We start from the raw sequence: 9,969 nt of genomic DNA, 5'->3' as shown, positions 1-9,969 counted from the left end.
GACATTTTCTCTCAAACTCGTACAGGCCGTAAATTTAATATCTCTATTCCACAATTTCAACCACTTTTCAAACTCGATGTTATAGCCGAAGTCAATTGCCCATTTAATCATTGCCTCTTTGACTTCCTCGTCTTTTGTATGCCATTCCAGTAATATGTTGTATAATTTAGACAATGTTTTGTTTTTACCTTCTATTATTTCTATATTGAATTTTGATTTCTTGTCCTCAAAGCCCATTTTTCTTTTATCTTGCTTTAACATATCATTCACCTGATGATACTGTAACCAACCGGTGAATTGATCCTTTATTTCCTCATAAGGTTTAAGTTTAAGCCCTTGTTCTGATTTTCTTACCAAATCTTCGTAAGTGGCTGTCTTCTCTTCCATGTTGGTTTTTTTTTTTGTTAAGACCTCTACCGGTGAGATCCACCATGGTGTTTTTCTTTCAAGAAGGTTCTTATTTCTTTCCCAGACCTGATATATTGGTCCCCTGAAAATATGATTTAAGAAAGCCCTGTGGACTTTCACCTTCTCATACCAGAGATATGCGTGCCACCCGTACCAATTATTGAAACCTTCTAAATCCAACAGGTCTCTGTTCTCCAGTTTTATCCAATCTTTTAGCCAAAGTAGGCACGCTGCTTCATAATATAAACTCAAATCTGGGAGAGCAAAACCTCCTCTTTCCTTTTTATCAGTTAATATTTTCATTTTAATCCTTGGTCTTTTCCCCTGCCAGATGAATTTCATCAGGGTTCTCTGCCATTCTTTACATTGTTTTAAACCTTTAATAACTGGAAGAGTTTGAAATAGGAACAACATTCTCGGCAAAACATTCATTTTAACCACTGCTATCCTTCCTAAAAAGGAAAATTTCATCCTCTCCCATATTTCCAGATCTTTCTTTATTTTTTTCCATGTAACTTCATAATTATCTTTATATAGGTTTATGTTTTTTGCCGTGATCCACACTCCCAAATATTTCACTTTTTTCACCACCATGATTTCCACTTTTTGTTCTAGATCTTTCGTTTCTTCCTTAGTTAGATTTTTAACCAGCATTTTAGTTTTATTCTTATTTACCTTAAAACCTGCCACCTCTCCAAATTCCTCAATTTTTTGTAATGCTTCTTTTACGCTATCTTGTGGATCTTCCAAAGTCAGAACAATATCGTCGGCGAAGGCTTTAATTTTAAATTCCTTCTTTCCTACTCTAATTCCTTTCACTTCTGTTGCCTCCCTCAGTCTCTTATTAAGTACTTCCAAAATTATAATAAATAATAAGGGGGACAGGGGGCAACCTTGTCTGGTCCCTTTATAAATGTTAAAATATTCTGTTGTATTATTATTTATCACCAGCTTTGCTTTCTGTTCTTTGTATATTGCTTCTATGCCTCTTCTAAATTTTTCACCAATTCCCATCCTCTCCAAAACCTTCTTTAGGAAGTTCCAGGAAACATTGTCAAATGCCTTTTCGGCGTCTATGAAAACCAGTGCAGCTTTTCTGTCTATTTTCATGTCCAAATATTCAATAATGTCAATCAAATTCCTTACATTATCCCGTAATTGTCTCCCTGGGAGAAATCCTGTTTGGTCACCATGGATTTTATTAATCAAGACCTTCTTTAATCTTTCCGCCATTATATCTGCAAATAGCTTATAATCATTATTTAATAATGAGATTGGCCTATAGTTCTTTACTTCCATAGTGTCCACCTCTTTTTTAGGAATCAAGGTAACATAGGCTTCCTTCCAGGTATCAGGTATCTTTCCTTCTCTCAATATATTGTTCATAACCTCTCCCAGCACTGGTGATATTTGGTTAATTAATATTTTATAATATTTGGCTGGAAGACCGTCCGGTCCCGGCGCCTTCTCAGCTTTCATCTTTTTGATAGCCTTTTTTATCTCTTCCTGTGTTATTATCTCATCTAGTGCTGCTCTTTCATCTTCTACAATTTGTTCCAGATGGTGTTTTTGCAAAAATTGATCTATTTCTTGTTCTGTTTCCTCTCCTCTTTTATATAAATCCTTATAATATCTTTGGAATATTCTTTTTATTTCTTTTGGTTCTTCCATAATCATATCTCCTTCTTTTATTTTGCTGATCATACTCAGCTTCTTCCTTTCTCTCAGCTGCCACGCTAGATATTTCCCTATCTTATTTGCGGACTCAAAGTTCTTTTGATTCATCCTCTTAATTTTCCACTCTATCTCTTGGTTAATTATTGTGGCAAATTTAGCTTGTAATATTCTTAAGTTCTGTTTTAAACTCTCTTCACTAGGGTTAGCAGTTAATTTTCTTTCATTTTCCATAATCTGTGTTAAAATCTGCTCTTTCTTTTTTTCCTTTTCTTTTCTTAGTTGGCTATTTTTCTGAATCAAGAAACCCCTCATGACCGCTTTTCCTGCGTCCCACACCGTCTCTATGGAAGTTTCTCCATTTAAGTTCCACCTAAAGTATTCTTCAATTGTTTCTATAGCCTTATTTACTATCTTTTGATCATTAAATAAATATTCATTCATTCTCCATCTGGCTGTTTTAACCTCTCTACCTTTTAACTCCATGGAAACCGCACTATGATCAGATAGAGTTCGAGGCCAAATTTCGGACTTAATTAAGTTCTGTACCAATTCCCTCGAGACCCAAATACTGTCTATCCTCCCCCAGCTCTGATTCGGATTTGAAAAAAAGGTGAATTGTTTTACAGTAGGATTTTTAAATCTCCAAGCATCCGTCAATCCCAAATTATTTACCATGTCAAAGAAAGATCGTGGTAATTTACCTTCTTTCCCATCTTGTCTTTTTGTTAATCTATCCATGTTCGGCATCACCACCCCATTAAGATCTCCCATCAATATCATTTTCTGATCCATCCATTCCGTTAATATATTATCTAATTCCAAAAAGAAAGCTGATTTTTTCTCATTCGGGGCATATATTCCAACCACAACTATTTTTTCTCCATGAAGGACCATCTGCACCACCACTACTCTCCCATGTTCATCTTTGTACAGTAATTGCGGGTCATATTTTTCCTTTATATAAATTACTACCCCTCTTTTCTTAACCTTGTCGGAGGTCACAAATTCCAATCCCAATCTCTTATTACTTAATACCCTCTTGTGTTTTCTTATTACATGCGTTTCTTGAAGACAAATTAGATCCCAATTCTTTTTCAGCAATACATGCGCAATCTGATTCCTCTTATTTTTATTGTTCAAACCATTCACATTCCAGCTTATTATTTTTAAAGCCATCTATTAAACTATTCTAGCTAATTTAACTAGATTAAATAGAAACTACTGTTCCTTGCTTTCCTCCTCTTGTTCTTCCTCTTCTCCTGTTAAACTCTCCTCTTTTTCTTCTTCTTCACTCCCTTCACCCTCCTCGTCTCTCTGTCGTTCCTCCCTTTCCGCCTCCCCTTCAACTTTTCCCAGGTCCTTCTCATATATCCTCGCAAATTTTTGGAGTTCAACACTGGTGCTTAATTTAAACCTTTTTTCCTTAAAGTAGAATGAAATGCCTTCAGGAAACTCCCATCTATACAATATCCCATTCTTCTTCAATTGGTTTGTTAATTTTTTGTATGCCTCTCTCCTTCGAAGAAATCTCAAAGGAATTTGTTTAAAGATAATAATTCGGTTTCCTTCAATATATAACCTTTTTATGTGGTTCTGTTGCAGTATTTCATTTCTTATTTCCAAAGTGTTGAACATGACAATTACATCACCTGGCAGCTTTTTCTTTCTGGCTCTGTCTAATTTTGATCTTATTCGAAAAATATTTACTAGATGACAGTTTACCTCCTCCTCACTCTTATTTAACCAGGTTGCCAGCTCTTTTATCATTTTAAATCTAATATTCTCATTTGGGGTCTCTGGTACACCCCTCAGTTTCAGGTTGGTTTGATTTTGCCTCATTTGCGTCATGGCCATATTGTCCAACAACTCTTCCTGCACTCTTTCTATCTCTTTAACTTCTACTCTAACTCTATCCACCTCCTTCTTACTAGTTTTCGTATCTTTTTGCACCTTTTTCATTGAATCTTCCAGAACCTTAGTTCTTATTGATAAATCTTTAACCCTTCCTGTCAATTCCCCCACCACTCCCTCCAATTTCTTATCCAAAATGTCTTGTACCTCAAGTAATTTTCTCTCAATATATTGTTCATTATTTTTGAATTCTTTCCTTATTTCGGCCATCAGACTACTATAGTCCTTAATTTCTTTGCTTTCTTTAGCATCATCTTGTCTTGACGGCCTCCTTTCCGCTGGTGTTGCCACCCCTTTTTTTGCACCGTTTGTCATTTTGTAGGCTTGAAGGGTCTTAGGGTCCACCACACTAACGTCTTTTGGGGAGTTATATAGATGCAGCAGATTTATAGACAGGTTTATAGAGAGACATAGTCCAGGATGGTCAACCTGCAGCCCTCCGAATATTACTGGGCTGTAATTTACTCACAGATCTCAGGATTCATAACCATAAGACATATAACAGGGCCTTTTTTGTGGTGGGTCCTTGGATCTGGAATAATCTCCCCCAGAAGCTAATCTCTGTCCTAATGTCTTTCAAAAAGGGATGAGGCACAGGATCACAAATAATCTCTAATGGGTTAAAAGGTTACCGGGTCTGGCGATGGGGTGTAATAGCAGATAGTAGGCGTCAGACTATACACAAAGTTTAACAGTCTTTACCTTTTACAGTCTTTACCCTCTTAGAGGGTGGTATTATAGAAGTCTGGCGTCACCAAAAATTTTCCTTTACTGGAGACTTGGAGGTTCTTCGGGAAGTGTTCTTTATGCTGGTTTAAGTTCTCCTATTTAGCTTTTGGCGCATGTCCCTTTAAATCTCAAATGCATGCAGAGGCGTAATAGATCAAGAACAAATTGAAATGGTGAATAACAGAGCCAAGTTGCGTCCCGAAATGGCTTCCTCCTCCCTTTTTTAAACCCATAGGGAAGTCACTAACATAAAACCAGCATTAAAATCTGGGGAGGACCCAGGCTTTCTTCCCCCCACTTCAAACAAGAAAGTTGATGTTAACAATAACGTCCTCAAAAAGCCTGTCGGTTAAAGCATCAACCAAATGCCTCAGAAACCTCCTTTCCTCCTCTCAAACCTGGTAAAGAGTCTCTCTATCAAAAAAAAAACCAAAAACCTCAATATTACCTTACTTCCAACTCTTTGTACTTTGTAAAATGTACTTTGTTACCGAGGAAATTCCTTCCCCTCGCTAGCGGTTACTTTCTTGCTCTTTCATTCACGTCTGCCAGCTTTTCGCTTTACTCCTTTGTCAATCTTACCGCCAGTAGTGGATTCCTCCTTCTTTTGTCTTTAATTACTTCTCCGCTGGGTACTTCATTCAGAATTCCTTTGGCTTTTTTACTTTGATTGTTTTTCCAATGTTCTCCCTCCTCTGCTTTCTTCAAAGCTTTTAAGACTATTTCCCAGCTTTTCCTCTGCTGTCGGAGGTCCGCCGCTTTCACTCGGAGCCTGAGGCTTCACAGCATGGAGTCTGATGCTTCCCCTTCTCGCTGCGGCTCCAGCCTTGTTAAACGCCGGCAACACAGGCGAGCACACGCAGCCTTGCTGGGTGTTTTGACCAACAGGATATTCCACCTGTGGTTTAGGGGTTCACGGAGCCTTCGTGACCCCTCTAAGACCCCCACGCTGTTCGAGGCTCCTCGGACGAGTTGCCTCTCGCTCCTTCCCGTGGCCGCGGCGTCCCGGAAGTCCAAAATTATAACAAAATTCTAAAGTATCCTGTAAATGAGACGTAAAAACAGAAGCTTCTTTCATGGTATAAGAAAATGTTTTAGAAATTAGAGTACAGGTTTTGGCATGACACTAAATCCCATGTTCTCAAGTTGTGTGGCTGTGTTTCTTTTGGAAAGTTAAAAGCTAGAATATAAGACTTTATGCTCATTCCTTTTTTTATATATCCTTGTTAGCATGTCATACAATGCAATCTTATACTCAGACATAAGCCCCACTGATTTCCAGGTAAGTAGGTATTTATAGGACTGCAGCCATAACAACCCACCTTGGTGTGAACTCCTAAGAAGCAGGTGCACCATATTGCAGGTGGGTCATATACTATCAGTATGCTTATTTACACTCTCAACCTACCCTAGTCCATGTCTTACCTGGCTTCATGCTTCATCTGTTGCTTACCATTGTAACATAGAGTTAAAGTTGTAGTGATTACTTTCTTTTCTAAATAAACACACAAAATGCAAGTTATAACCAATCAGTGGCCAAGTCCACTGACAAAAGGTAGATTTCCAGGGGGCACTGAGGTGTGTTGTTTTTTTTTCTGAGAACGGGGTGGTAGGCCAAATAAGTCTGGGAACATCTGATCTAGATTGTTGTTTCTGCTGCCCTGGAATATGAAGCATGTATAACTGGGTCCATTGGGAGCAGCCAGAAACTGGGTTAGAAAGCTGAAAGGAGGGCAGTGTTTCCTAATGGTATAGATCTCCACATAAAACAAGTATGGCTAACAACATATTCCGCATCACACAATGATGTTCTGATGCCCTTTACTCAATGTCCACTATCATAGTGATTATGCAGCACCACAATACGCACCATTATACCTCAAGGACGGCTTCTTCCCATATGAACCAACTCAGACACGGCATGAACCATCAGAGACCCTTCTTCCATTGGTATTCTGGAGAAGAACAGGCCTTTTCAGTGGTGGCTCCCCACTTGTGGAATGTTCTCCCCAGTAATGGTTGCCTGGTGCCAGCATTACATATGTTTAGGTGCACCAGCAAAAAAATTCCTTTTTCATCAGGACTTTGGCTTTTAATTACCTATGGCCTTTTTGCACGGGTGAGATGTTTTCATCTAGTTTTAATCTAGGAGCCTGATGAGAGCCTGGCTAATGTGGAACACACATTTCTATATGCACCTGAACCTATTTTCCACGTTGGACCCTGATAATGAGTCAAGAGGGGCACAGACATGGTCCAGATCACTGAAAGGGGACCAGTGGCTCCCTTTGCCAGCACTGAATTCAAGTGTTCTAACCATGCTGGATCACTACTGAGTAATACTGCTTGGGACTGGGCCATAGTTTCAGAGAGAGGTTATTCTGCATACACAGGAAACGGAGTCAAATCTGCAAGTAGTGTTCTGAACTCCATGAGCTGTTACAGCTTTGTCCCGCTAGCCATATGATTTCAAAATAATTTGGCATGTGTGACTTGGTCATGGTTACAGTTGCCTTGTAAAAGGTAAGTGAAACAGATAAATCCAATACACAGATAGAACCACATGCTGTCTTTTCTAACCAGAAGCTGAGCTTGCAGTACTTCAAGAACCAGGAAATAAAAGCACCTGGTTATAATTTACCACAATTTTCTTTGGCTAGGTGAAACTGCTAGTCTTGTGATCTTTTATTGCTCTTGAATTCTCTCATTAACTCTTTCAAACTTCTTTCTATTATTATTGCATTTCTTATAATCTGCAGCAATGTGTCTAATATAGAACCAAAGAGCAACATTTATGGTAAGGGGAATAGATCTGGTCATTTCCTCAAAACAATGCAATCGCTCGGAAGAATATTCCAGAGCAATGTGTTAGAGGATTTATGGTTCAATTTGGTTTATTTATTGCATGATTCTTGCTTTTTTAATTTCGATGGAAAACTGCTGTCTGAAGGAGAGGTATCCCCTATATGTTCTATAATTGCCTTGATTAAGTGATCACAATCTTTGACCACCTTAGTACAGCTTGCCATATGGGCAGTGTAACCCTATGCATGTTCTCACTGGGCCCAGTGGGAATTGTCTCAGGAAAGTGTGCCTAAGATTTAAAAAATCATTTTCAAAACTGCTGTATTGAACACAAGGTTGATTTATCCAAGTACATTTCTATGGACCAATAACACTACAAGGAGCCCCACTGAACTTAATGGGATGGCTGAAGAAGCATGCTTAGAATCAGCAGCAGCACAAAAGGGGGGTGCAGGTGACAGCAGTGTCCCACTGGTGGCAGCGCTGTCCTCCTCAGGACAGGGATGAGCTCCCCCAATTTCACCACTGCCATTCCCTGCCCCTCCATACCAACACAAGCAGCACCTGCCAGGATGGCACCACTGCTGCTCAGACCCCTCCCCATGCCACTGTTACTTGGGGGTGATGCAGCATCTCAAAGGAAAGGGCCACAGCTCAGTGGTAGAGCGTCTGTTCTGCCTGCAGGTTCAATCCCTGGTCTCTCCAGATACGGCCAGGAGAAAATCCTGTCCGGAGAGCCACTGCTAGACAATGTAGACAAAACTGCACTAGGTAAATCAGTGGCCTAACTCAGTATAATGCAACTTCCGGTGCTCCTGTGCACAAGTACTAGAGAAATGCAGGTTCTGGCTAGTCACTGCAAATCAACATCAGTTTTGCACACCTGAATCACTGGTCCATAGGTACCAGACCTTTCGCTACTAACATCTTCAATCACTATATAATCCTACATTATTTTTAGCACACCATCCAAAGTTCACTACTTCCTTTCCAGAGACAGCTACTACTATGCTTCTCTTCTGCTCTCAGCCTGTCCAAGTCACTGCAGTTGTACCTTGATTCTCGAACGGCTTAGTTGCCGAACAAATCAGCTCCCAAATGCTGCAAACCCGGAAGTAAGTGTTCCGGTTTGTGAACGCTTTTTTGGAAGCCAAACACCCAATGCAGCTTCCGTTTGAGTGCAGGAAGCTCCTGCAGCCAATCGGAAGCTGCGCCTTGGTTTTTGAACAGTTTTGGGAGTCGAACGGACTCCCAGAACAGATTAAGTTCGAGAACCAAGATACCACTGTATATATTTTGTTCTAAAGTGGGGAACAGTTATTGGTTACAGGATGGGCTTTGTTTTCTGCTACAATAAGGAAAGTGGTTACTGCTTCCTTATCACAAAATTCTAGGTGTGCAACCCAACATCTGTAGAACCTAGAAGCAACTTAGCCTGCACATGAGGTCTAAAAGCTGACCTCATGGCTAGCATATCCTGCCTTGTGGTTGTACTCTTTAAATTATCCTCCCCCCCCCCCACTTTGTGTGCTTTCATCTTACTTGATGAAGAGTTGGGGGGAATTCTAAAGCTTGCACATATTTGTGACTTTTTAGTGAACAGCTGACATTCCTGGTTGACTGTCCTGCCAGAGGCCTTGCGTATTTGTTGGCTATGAACCCGGGTAATTTCTTGGTGCTGATGTGACCTCTGACTTCTCTACCCTAATCATGCACAGTGATCAACCTGGGTTCTTGATGGTTCCCAGGTGGTAGAGTGACCTTTGACTCCTCACCTCTGACCTTTACTGTGGAATAGGGCACCAACAGATGACTTGCATCACATAGCAATTGTCCTGTCTTCTTTTAACAAAGAGACTTTGAATAAATGTTCTGAGGGCCAGTTAAAATAAATTCATCCGCTTTAGGACAGCTTTTTAAAAGGCCTCTGTATACACGAATTGTGATGTGATGATACCTGTCATTTCAATTTGTGCTGTTTAAAATTAATGACTGCATACATTTCAACACAGCTGGATGGCCTATCTTGCTCAGCATCTTGCTTCCAAGCAAGATGGGATAAATGCTAATAAATGAAGTAGAAGTCAATAATGTCAATGCGCCATTGCCTGTGGGCTTCTCTTAGCTTTGAGAAGTACAAAACTCAAAGACAGCCATGGATAAGGATTCATGAAATGATTCATTTGAATGCAAATAGGAGGCCACTAGAGGTTTGCTGGTGTGCTGGGATTTTGTGTTTATCTGTAAATATGACATTAAGCACAGAAGATGTCAACACATGACAACGGCCACAGCCAAGGAAATGGCTTTGACCAGCCAGCTATACCTGGTGAGGGTGGCCAGAGCATCTCAAACCCTGGCTGTGTTAGGGAATTCTCCTGCATGCAAAGACAGGTTCTGGCAGATTGAGCGGACAATATGAATAGTGCATCTAATGGT

Source organism: Podarcis vaucheri (genome assembly GCF_965113315.1).
Source record: "Podarcis vaucheri genome assembly, chromosome: 8".
Taxonomy (NCBI): Eukaryota; Metazoa; Chordata; class Lepidosauria; order Squamata; family Lacertidae; genus Podarcis; species Podarcis vaucheri.
This window is presented reverse-complemented; position numbering follows the sequence as displayed.